Source organism: Erpetoichthys calabaricus, chromosome 13 (assembly GCF_900747795.2).
Source record: "Erpetoichthys calabaricus chromosome 13, fErpCal1.3, whole genome shotgun sequence".
Taxonomy (NCBI): domain Eukaryota; kingdom Metazoa; phylum Chordata; class Cladistia; order Polypteriformes; family Polypteridae; genus Erpetoichthys; species Erpetoichthys calabaricus.
Genome location: NC_041406.2, coordinates 106,677,732 through 106,690,117, shown reverse-complemented (window position 1 = coordinate 106,690,117; position 12,386 = coordinate 106,677,732). Strand labels below are relative to the sequence as shown.

General features: G+C 40.3%; 1 protein-coding gene across 1 annotated transcript in view; it reads left to right on the top strand.

Annotated features, from left to right (window-relative positions):
* The window catches only part of ptpn3 (protein tyrosine phosphatase non-receptor type 3), a 363,093-nt gene that overhangs the window by 337,648 nt on the left and 13,059 nt on the right, over window positions 1–12,386 (top strand). The window lies entirely within an intron of this gene.

Genomic DNA, 12,386 nt, shown 5'->3' with positions numbered 1-12,386 from the left:
ATTCAGTGAGAGGTTATGAACGTGGCACCCTACTGCCAGGTTCTCTGCCTCAATAAGACAGGCCTCTTCATTGTTGTTGGAAATGGGGCACAAGACCACGTGTCATCAGCAAACTTAACAATGGTGTTAGCGCTGTGCTTGGCCACACAATTCTGTGTAAAGGGAGTACAGCAGGGGACTCGGTACACTCCTGTGTTGATAATGATAGTATTAGAGAAACAGCTGCCTGCTCTCACCACCTGAGGCCTGCCTGTTAGAAAATTCAGCACCCTGTCACAAAGGGGAGTGTTCAGACCAAGTCTTTAAGCTTTGTAGCCAATAAGTGTAGGACTATGGTGTTAAAGGCAGAGTTGTAGTCTGTAAACAACAATCTTACATAATCTGCCATGTTGCTGTCTACATGGGACAAGGAGGTGTGTAGAATATAAGAGATGACCTCATTTGTATGCCTGTTTGTATGGTATGCAAACAAGTGAATCAAAGTCCTTTGGAAGGAAAGAGCAGATGGAATCTTTAATAAACCCCTCGAAGCACATCATGACGAGAGACATGAGTGCTACAGGGCGGTAATCATTAAGGAACGTGGGTTTGTTGTTTGGTATGGGTACACTAACAGATATTTTTTTAAAACAGGTGGGAACCACAAACTGGAATAAAGAGGCATTAAGGATGGATGTAAACACTCCAGCTCGCTGATCAGCACATGATTTAAGAATGCACCCGGAGATTCTATCCAGACGTGGTGCTTTCCGGCAGTTCACATGCCACAGAGCGCTAAGAACATTATGCTCTGAAACAGAGATCGCAACTCAGCTGTTCTGAGCGGTTGTAATGCTAGCCGTATTATTTTCAATGGCCGAAAAGTTAATGCTAGCTTTGTTAATGTCAGACTGCTCGTGGAAAGGGTTCAGATCGTCAGCCAGAGAAGAATCAATGCACACAGTCCGTAATTGTCTGTGGTCTCTACCACATTCATCTGCTGACCCCAGATGAAAGTTAGACTCCACTTTGTCCTTGTACAGCCTCTTTGCCTTCTTCATAGCCCTCCTTAGAGAGTAGCAGGCTGCTTTGTACTCACTATAGTCTCCAGTCCGCAGTCCTGCATTGTAAGCCACGGTGTGCACATTCACCCCTTTCTGGATGGTTTTGTCAACGTGACTGGGGAAACACCAGATTGTTTTTGTTGGAACAATGGACTCTACCAGTGTCGCAGCAAAGTTGACAGCAGCATCTGCAAACCCACTGTCATCATTGGAACTCAACCGAAACATGTCCCAGTCCACGTCAACAAGCTTGTCCTGTAGCATGACTTCTGATTGGACAGACCAGTGTTTGATCTGCCTTGTTACCGACCCTCTCTCATGATACGTTGTTTATACTCTAGTAGAAGGAAAATAGAAACATTGTCCAACATGCCGAATGCCAGTTGTGAAAGAAATTTGTACCCTGACTTAAACTTGAGTGTAACAATGATCCCGCGTAATTCCCCTTCTGGTTGGGCATGTGACATGCTGCTGAAAGTTCAGCATGACCCATCTGAGGTAAGCATTGTTGAAGTCCCCCGCCACAATAAAAGCTACATCCGGGTGCTTGTTTAGATGTTCACTAAGCACATTATGGTGTTTAGACAAAGCCTCATCTACATTAGCCTAGGGGGTTTATATAGACCAGGGATGTGCAAAGTCATTCCTGGAGGGCCGCAGTGGCTGCAGGCTTTTGTTCCAACCCAATTGCTTAATAAGAAGCACTAATTGCTCTAGAAACACTTCTGCTTTATATTAGTTATCTCCCTCGTTAAGATTTTGAACCCTTATTGCTTATTTAAGTCTTAAACAGCTGCATTCTTGGTTTTTAATTGCTCCTTATTAGCAATAAGATGCAAATGACAAAAGAAACCAGCAGTTATCCATTTTGCTTGTTACCCTTTACACCTGTGTGTATTTATCATGCACTATTTGGTTTAATTAAATACTTGGAAGGAAAGAGAAGACAAAAAAGTCAAGGATTGAGAATTACCCATCCGTTTTACACTTCAAAATATTTGGATATCTTTAGAATGGAAAAAAAAAAATCTAGGATTTGAGAATGACTTGACATAGCAGAGTTAAAGCACTAAAAAGCCATGAAATGTAATTATTGGCAAGGATTGTTTTCTAATTAAACAACTGGGTTGGAATAAAAACCCGCGGCCACTGCGGCCCTCCAGGAATGGCTTTGCACACCCCTGATATAGACAGAGGTGATGATGGAAAAAAACCAAGATACAGGCCTTTAATGACCTCTTGGGCACAGCCATCAGCAGTGTGTCTGTTTGCGGAGAGAGTGTCGACCTTGTTGAGAGGTTTACTTACCTTGGCAGTGACATTCATGTTTCTGGTGACTCTTTCTATGAAGTCAGAAGGCAGATTGGGAGAGTATGGGGGGGTCATGAGGTCACTGGAAAGGGATGTATGGCGCTCCCGATATCTATGCAAAAGGACGAAGGTCCAAGTCTTTAGAGTCCTGGTGCTTCCTGTCTTGCTATATGGTTGCGAGACATGGACACTATCCAGTGACCTGAGACGAAGACTGTACTACTTTGGTACTGTGTCTCTCTGGAAAATCCTTGGGTACCATTGGTTTGACTTTGTGTCGAATGAGCGGTTGCTCATGAAGTCCCGAATGAGGCACATTACCTGCATTGTGAGGGAGTGTCAGTTACGGCACTACGGCCATGTGGCACGTTTCCCAGATGGTGATCCAGCTCGTAAGATCCTCATTGTTGGGGACCCGAGTGGCTGGACCAGATCAAGTGTTGCCCACATAACACCTGGCTGCGGCAGATGGAGGGTCATTTCCAGAGGGTGGGACTGGACCGCGTGTCTAACTGGGGGATCCCGAGTTGTTTTGTTGTGTAGTGGGTACGGCAACGCACTGTACTAGTGCATGCTCCCCATCTTGACTTGACTTGACTTGTAGCAAGTAATGAGGTGGCAGATATTCCAGATCAGCAGAGCAAGAGCTTGAGAGAATCGACATGTTCCTGGGATTGCATATGCTCTGGCAATCGGAAGGTTGCCGGTTCGAATCCCGTAAATGCTAAAAGGGACTCTGCTCTGTTGGGCCCTTCAGCAAGGCCCGTAACCTGCAATTGCTGAGTGCTTTGAGTAGTGAGAAAAGCGCTATATAAATGCAAAGAATTATTATTATTATAAACCAAACTCCTCCACCTTTTACTTTACAGGATTCAGCCATTCTGTCCATCCAAAACACACACATATTCAGATGGGGTTACTACTTGGTCTATTAATGCCATGTTTTAGTCAAACAAAGTACATTGCAGTCCCTGATGTCCCTTTGGAATTTAATCCTGGCTCGGAGATTATCCATCTTGTTTTTGAGTGATTGGACGTTTGTGAGCAGGATACTGGGCAGACAAGGATGATGTGGTTTATTCCTCAGCCTGATATACACGCCGGCTCTTTTGCTACAGTGTTTCTTTCTCCATCGCTGTGGTTTGGCTTCTGTAGCTCCTTTGTTATTGTTCCCCTCATCATGTAGGATTATACTGAGAATCTCACCTGGACACGATCGCCTTGAAATAGGTGAGTAAACTGGTTCCCAATGTTTAAATGTTTTCCCCGATCATAAGTAATCAAAGTGGTGGTAGTCTGTGCAAGTGATGTGACGAGAAATAACCAAAAAGTTAAGTAAGCGCGGAATCTTAATGGAGTGACCAAAACGTCAGCAAAACTCAGCACTGCCATCTTATGCTTCCATTTTATGTTTCATTTTTACATTCTTACATGAGCAAGATTTTAATTTTTTTTTATTTTTAAATTCATTTTTCATTCACAGTATTCAGTTGACATGTTGCTAGAGTGGATGCCATGATTGTTAAGAACCTCCACAAAGCATCTTGAAAGCTTGATAATAAATTGAGCAGAGCAGCAGGAGTCTTTCTATCTGAGATTTTGGTTTCTTTAGCTAAGCCCTGAGAAGTGAAAGCCTTTAGAGAAAAATACATTTTCGAGTTTGAATTTTTGGTTTAGCACACCTTTGCAGTGTGTGTTTTTTTCAGGTGATTAATGCTCACCCAATAGTCACAGAGAATTTCTGAGTTTTGCAGTCACAAGCAGTGAATTCTCATCATCCAGTCACAGACGACCTTCAGAGTTTTCATTTTTATGAAGGCTGCTCATATAAACAGTGCGGTTCTTTCAGGTGTTGTTTTTATGGCAATAGCTTATCTCATAATTACAGAGCATTTCAAGTTTTTGTCTTGTGGCAGTTTGCTTGCAGTGTTCCTCGTACAAAGTCAGTCAGTGAGCAAGTGCTGTTGGAAAGTCGAGTTTTCAGTATTGTGGTTTTGATTCTTGCTCTATCATTCTAACACAATTTTCATCTTGGAGTTTTGGTTTTAGTTACTTAATAAAATTTTGGTGAATGATTCTTTGTAACTCTAACCTGACAAAGACTCCTTTGGTTTTGAAAAACAAATTTAGGTGCTTTTGATTTTATTTGTAGTTCTTAAGACAACGCTTTTGTTTTCTTTCAAGAAGAAATGTACATGTCCTGATTTCCTGCTTTCAAAATCAGAGCAATACCTCCTAACGCATAGTGTCAGTGGTCAATATGGGGTGGTTGGCTTGGCGAGGCAGATGAGCAGTAGATGATCAAGCTGCAAGTTTCTCAGGCTATTTCATTTTTTTTTTTTTTTTTTAAATGGCATAAAAATCTTATACAAGCATCTGCACTTCTGGATTATGCCTTTTATGGTGTCCTGTTTTGGAAATATTTTTCCTTTGGTAGTTAATGTCAATGATATCTTGTTTTGTGTGTACTTGTTTCATCAATCCACATTCCAAAAGCAGCTGACAATTGTGACATGCTCTAAAAATCCACAATTCCCACTGCTGTACGTCTTGGGCTACACTGCACTTTGTAAGTGTCACAGAGATTATTTGATAATTGAAAAGATTTAATGCCTTATGTTTAGGCCATCAAGCATACTATCTTGTGATGGGCATATAAAAAAGTATTGTATATTCAAAAAAAAAATAAAAAATAGTTATAAAAATCTTACAAGACCTTAACAGCCTACAGTAGTACAGTATAACTGAAGAATCAGTAATTGTGAAAGGTATTTAATGTGGCGAGACCTTTTTTTGTATTTGCACATTTGCACGTTTGACTGCTCTTTCACTATATATGCATATATTGTATGTGTGTGTATTTGTATATAGTGTATGTATATAGATAATGTGTGTGTATGTATATATGCAGATAGTCTTAGAAAAGCTTAATGAAATTCTACCATGTCAAAGGTAGATGTTGCCCTTGGTGGCTTCTTCATTTAGCAATCAGCGTTATACACGAGTTACATCCTCCAGCATCCAGATGAAATGGTTTCTCTATCTCTCTGATGTGTCTCGATCTCTGATGTCTCTTCCTATGTTGTTCTTTTTTGATCCCGCAGATGAGCCATATTTATGTTAAAGTCACACTTGGGCAGAGGTGGCAGAAGGACTCATGTTCTTAAGTGAAAGTGCAAACACCCACTGGAAAAATACACTGATAAAAGCTGAAGTACCATTCAGTAAAATGTACTCAATTAATAATAGTTCCCTAACTGGGCATTTTTAATGCTTATTTAAAACTGCCTTCTTCGTTATGCATTACAGTGAACACTAACCACAATAAAGCAGAATACATTGAAATGATTGTGATGACAGCAACATACATCTAGTTATCTGTTTGTGCACAGACTTTTTTCACAACATTTTTCAAAAACATGAGATCCACGTTGCAAACTCCTCTTTAAAATGCCTTATAGAATGTTCTGTTTAATCTCAGCTGAAGTTGAAGTTCTGTGTTTGACGTTGTGGTCTTTTAGGGCTAAGGATCCATTCTGCACTGCTAAAAAGTCTCTCACATGCTGCAGAGGCAGGCGTTCGGCTTAAGTGACTGTTTAATTCTTGTCACTTGATTGCTCGCTATGCGTGTGCTTAACCTCTTTCTCAATAGCTGTCACTAGACAACCACAGCACATGCGGGCATGATGTCATTGACCACAGTATTGCAGTATAATACAGTATTTTTTTTTTTTTGAGTAGCATGAATAGCTTTCCATATAACATAACTAGTTAGCTAGGTGAAAAACAAATATAACTCCATAAAAGTATATACAGTAAGTTAGATCTCTGTCCCTCTACACGTTTTTTCAGGTTTGAGGAAGAATTCAGCTTATGAATTATTTTTTTTTTTGCTGGCATAAAATATAACATGTTCACCAAGAATTGCTTTTGGAACCTAGAGCTTCAAACATTTCTTTTAAGTACAGCCATGGGTGTGAATCACCCTGCAGTGCATTTGTTTCTTTTAGAACATTTGTCTGTCCAGGATTACTTGAAGCGTACTCATTGCCGCCTTTCTACACTACACTAATCTAAGGAGCCATATGAGAAAATCAGTACTACATTGAGAGTTGAGGAGAGGAATATTATCATAACAGCAAAGTCATAAAGAAACAAATCGCAATGGCTACAAAAGTAAAAGTTCTGTTTCCATTCAGGCCTATTTCTCACATGAATATTGGAAAAACAGAAAAGTGGAGAAACAAACATGTTGTTTGAACAATACCCCATCCATGCATTTTACAGACCTGCTTATCTTGAGCAGAGTTGCAGGGTAAGAAAGTGACTGCTATGCAGAAAAATCCTAGGAAATCAGCAGAAATACTCAAACCAACAATCACGCCATGGTTGACATCACTGAGATCACATTTTATTTTCCCCTATTCTGGTGTTTTATGTGAACATTAACTGAAGCATTTGTTAAACTGGTGGTTCTTTAAGTGAGTTCATTCATTTGGCTTGAATAGAATTGAATATTGAAATCCTTTATAGTCTGGAATTCACTTGACTCTACTCAAGTCAAAACAAGACGAGACATCTTCACTAGAACTGAGACGTGTGCATATAATGTCAGTCCTTAAATAACTTCCAATTAAATTTAGAGATGATGTAAAATCCGTCTTCTCACAAATAATTTAGTAAATGGTTTAGCTCCCTATTACCTTACAGAACTTAGGACTTCAGGCTCTTTCAGTAGCTGAGCATAGTCTTATTAGAGCTGCGTATGTTCCCTGTTTGCCATTACTGTTTGATAATGCTGTTTTAATTAATTGTAGTAACTATTTCTGCTTTGACTAACTAGTCATTTGCATTTTCTTTCTCTTCTTGGTGTCCATGGTGATGCTGGGTCTGCCATGAAGTAGATGTATCATTACATGTACTGTGTTTTGTCAGAATGAAATTGTCATCATTTGCCTACCAAGTGATCCTTTTTAGCATCTGACTTCAGACATGTGGTACATGAACTTAAAACCGTGTTCTCACTCTCTCTCTGCTATGTTCATTAATTGATGGTGTGCTTAATAAATACAAATCCAAACTGAACATTCATTTTATGATCAAATATACTGATGCTGTATTTGATCACTCCAGGTGCTCTTGTTTCTTCTCCCATTCCAAACACATGCAGATTAGGTGGATCTGCGTTCCTAAAGTAGCCCGTGTGTGTGTGCCCTGTGATGGACTGGTGTCCCGTCCAGGTATTGTTCCTGCCTTTTGTTTGATGATTAATGGGATAGGCTTCAGCCGCCCCACGACCTTGTCCTGGATGAGCCACTTAGGAAGATGGATGGATGAATGAATGTGTGCCTATAATTCCTGAGTTCTTGTCACTTGATTGCATGCTGCACACCTGCTCAGTATTCCGTCTCACTGAAGCACACGTGTGCATTATCAGTCTGGAAACAGCGGGCAGTGTCTTTGTAAAATGAAGAAATAAGCTTCTGTACTGTATAATGAATGAATATAAGCAATCATAAGTCATTACTGTCTGCTTGTCTACAGAACAGAGACAGCCGTTCACACCTGGGCATCAGTATTCAGTGATGCCAATAACAGCATTTGGCAATGACTTTCCAAGGTGAATCCACACCCGAGACTGAAAGGGCGCCACACGGGAAGATGAACATGGTAGCTGGCAAAGTGAAGCCATGGCTGAATCCCACGACAGTGCTGTGCATTTTGCTATTTTACCTTCTTAGAACAACATGAATACGCTGTTTTACAATATGTGTGTTCTCAAGATGCAGATCAATACTCAAAAATATTTTTGGCTTAAAACATTAATATATTGCTGTTTTTTTAAAACTTTAGAACATAATTTCATGTGACAAACTAATATATACCATGATTGTGAAGAAATAACTTCCACTTGAAAAATACTGAACTTCTCCTTTAATCTGCTCCCGTCAGAGGGCTGGTCCCTTTCTTGCGTGCACTTCTTCTTCCAGGATTACCTGTCCCTCCATACTGACGAAAAGAGGCTCTGAAAATGGAGAAATGAATAATAATTACTTCCGACTGTTGTATGTAACCCCATACTGTGTTATATTAGTTCATTTTTTGTATCTAAGTAACTAAACTATTTTGTCTCTGGATACTTGGCACATACTCTTTTCACCAATACAGTTTGGATGTTAATTTCCTTTAAGTTTGCAATTGTGTTTAAGTAGTTTTTTCATCATTAATGCTGAAATTATTTCTTTTGAAGTGGATGTTTTAATTGCTGGTTATTAGTGCTGCTCTGAAGAAACTTGCAGGCTAAGCATTTGGAGATTAAGAGGTGACATGAAAGAAATGTTTCAAATTATGAAGAGAATTAGTAACACCAGCTGTTACATTAAGTTTGTTTTTTTTAGCAAGAGCACAGGTGCACAGCCAACTTTAGGTCATTAGAGTTCGATTTCTCACAAATTTTAGTAATTGTTTCCTCTCCTACAGAACAGAATACTTGATGATAGTACTTTGAAAGCATGAAGTCAGTAGGACCTGTGACTTCGAATGGCTCTCACTCAGCAGAGCACGTTTTGTCAAAGCAGCTAGGAGGGCACCATGCCTGCTGGTTAGCCAGACCTCTTTTAAGATGATGTGATGAGTGCCATTTTTTTTGCCCAGGCAGATGAATTAACTAGCTCATGGACTCAGAAACAAGTAACGTTGTGCTTTTTCTGTCTTGAAAGATTAGTCGCCAACTCAGTCTTGACATTAGTAATCATCTGTCAGTGCATACTGTTGGGTGATGTTTGTTACTGCACTGCTGCTGTATGTATTTTCCTGATTGCCTGAATTTTTTGAAAGGTGATTATTTTTGTTTTCCATAGGTCTGCTGACATATCCCAGGATTGACAGTAGCACTGTTTGTTAATGTAGTGATGAGTTACAGTATATGCCATGTTTAGAACCTCCAAGGTAGGAGGTATTAACAACCTGTTTAATGGGGGCTTGCCTGTACCCCCTTGAATGACAAGTCTCTTTTGCTTACCCAAGATAATGTTCTGTGACAGCACTGCATTATCTAGGTGCTCTCTAGTAAAAATTATACCGAATGTCATGGAAAGCCATTTACATAAGCGGCTGCTGTTGAGTCAGATGGGCGAGGCTGGAACACATGCCATTGCAGATATTGATTACAGCAATACAGCCTTGACAAATTGCTCTGCCTGCCAATTACTTTCAGCACAAGGTCTGAAAAGTCCATGGCTGATCACTCTTTCTTTATCTCTGTGTGCTCAGATGTGTTACTAAATTTGGAGGCATTTTATTTGCTGATGAAGAAATGTGTGTAACTTTTAGGGGGTTTAGTCTATGCCTACAGCGTTCTTCACTTTCACACTGCTTTATTTTGCCCGCAATCTCATGTTGGTCAGCTGGTGATGGTACATTTTTTTCCCAATCTCTTAAGGCACTGGACTTTCGGATTTAATTCTTCTTTAATGATTTGCCATTATGACCCTTTTTATTTGTTGCTTGAATCTTTTTAATTCTACCCCAAATAGACTAATTATGACTTTTTTTTTCCTTTTGTGCAGTGTAATTAAAAACAAAAAAAACCTTAAATGTAATGTCTATTTTGATCTGTGATAGATTTTTGTACACTACACTATGTGCCATTTCCCCTTTTGCCTTATTTTTATCGTTAAATCTGCTTCAGGAAGCACCATGTAAAGATGATGTCCCATCTCACCCCACAGTGAAAAAACAAGCAGCCAAAAATATGGGGCCGATGTGTAACATGAAAGCCAAAGCAAACAACAGATCAACTACTTGAGAGTCATGATGGTGCCTTAGGACTTGAGTTCTGTGGTGAAAGGAAGGACACCCCCACATTTTGGGAACAAAGCAAATCCAGGAACTACCTCTATGTGTTTTTAGGCTGGAATTAGTAGGAGGCCTCACTCAGAAACAGAAAATGACAGAGACTGTTTTGACTGCACAGAATCAGTTGCCAAGTTTTTCTAGCTTTGAGCTTGTGTAATTCAGTGTGTGTGTGTAGCCGTAAAAATAGAAATATATATAGCTATCAGTGGGTGGAAGAGCGAGCAAAAACACAGGTGTCGAGTGGCAGCTTACTTCAGTTCATTGAAGGAGTTCCTAATTTTCCATCAAGGTAGTGAACTGCTTTCTTTATTGGCCAAATTCCTTATGCACAGCTTGTTGGACTTTCAGTTCCAAGTGAGGCCGGCTTTTCTCTTGGCTTATGAGGTAGTTCAGTCTAAAAGATGGCACCAGGCTTTAACCTGAAGAGAGAAAACAAAACTGCTTAGGGCAGTAGGAAGTCTGTTCCATTCTCCTGTTGGTTTCTTGACCTCTAGTGTTTGGTGTGGAGGACGGCCGGGTCCAATGCCCCTTCGATGTATGTTCCGGGGGAGCAATCATGGGCTGCTCAATACCTCCCCCTGGACGCTTGGTGGCAATCTCCTTGGCTGACAGTGGTGCCTCAGCTTCCTGCACGGCTCCATGGGAGATGGAGTTCTCCACAACCCTGTTGGGATCTGGGGTGGCTGCCAGGGGACGCTGCATGGGTCCCTGAGCCCAGCTGGACGAGTCTTCAGCCCCACCCGGAAGTGCAACTGGAAACAGGTGATCAAGCACCTGGAGCACTTCCGGGTGGGCCATAAAAGGGGCCAGCAACCACCACTCAGTGGCCAGAGTTGGGTGGAGGAGGACGAGGTTGCCTGGGAGGAGTGGTGGTGCAGGAGAAGAAGTGTGTGGTGTATTTGGTGTTTTTGGGACTGTGTTGTACCTGTGGGGATTATGGGGAAGATGTGCCCCACAGGTGAAGAAAATAAAAAGTATATTATTTTATATATGTGCCTCCAGTGTGAAATTGTGTCGGGTAGGGCACATATACAGCGCCTTTCTGCAATGGCTTAATAGACAGTGATCAGTCTTTACACAAGACACACAAAAGATGTTGAAGTTGAAAATAAATCATTGAAATCATGAATTGCTTTGTGTAATTGCCAATTAGTTAATATGTAGTGACAATAATAAAGAAAAAATTCATTTCTATAGCACATATCCTTATATCTATGTATGTCTCACAGCTGACCCTTTGGATTTCACAACTTTAAATCTGGCTTATATATTCCCAAGCAGTGTATGGAATAAAGCTACGCAACATGCGGAAAGGAATGCGGTGAATATGTAGATAGAAATAAACACAAATCAGAAACTCCTATTTGGACATCCCGTGTAAAGAATGCAGATTTTAAGGCTGATGCCGATGTGTGCTTTTATAACTGTACTATCTGTGCTACCCGTTTATGGTGGCTTAATATCTAAGTAATCAACGTAGACGTCATGTTTTATTTGATACATGGGTTGTTAATTTGGTCTAGAATAATAATACGCACCCGATCCTTTTACCTTTCTGTGGCCTCTTCCATTTAAGATAGAGCTGCTGCTTCTCACCATCGCTCATCTTATTGTCAGAGTGTTTTGCTGGGAAAATGTGGTGGTGGTGGTCGCTACTGAATTGGCCTGGTTTAGCGGCTCTAGCCTAGTCATGTTGGGGCTTTCTGTCATGCTGGTTGATTTATCATTATCTTCACTCATCCATTGCCCACTACACAAGTTATCAGTCATTAGCATTACAGATATAAACCCTAACCCTGAGCTGGCACAAGAAAGTCACTACCAGGCTGCTGTAGCCAGTGTAGAACATCGGACAATAAAGCAGGCCGACAGGACCAGTTTTCTTATTTAGGGACCCTTATTTGAAATTTTTATTATTCTGGATTTTTTTCACCATTCTTGCACATGTTTTGCCTATTTTTTAATTTTTCTTTTAATACACTAGCAAACATAAAGATGCACTCTTGTCCTTTATATTAAAGTGAATTGCTCCATTAGTTTTTGTTCTACATTTTGAAGTTAAAAGTGTTTGTTTGTTTGTTTGTTTGTTTATCATTGCCATCTTTTAAACAAGGCCATCCTTAAGTTACTTGGTTTAGAGCAAGCACAAGAGCAAAAGATAAAGTTTTTGATACA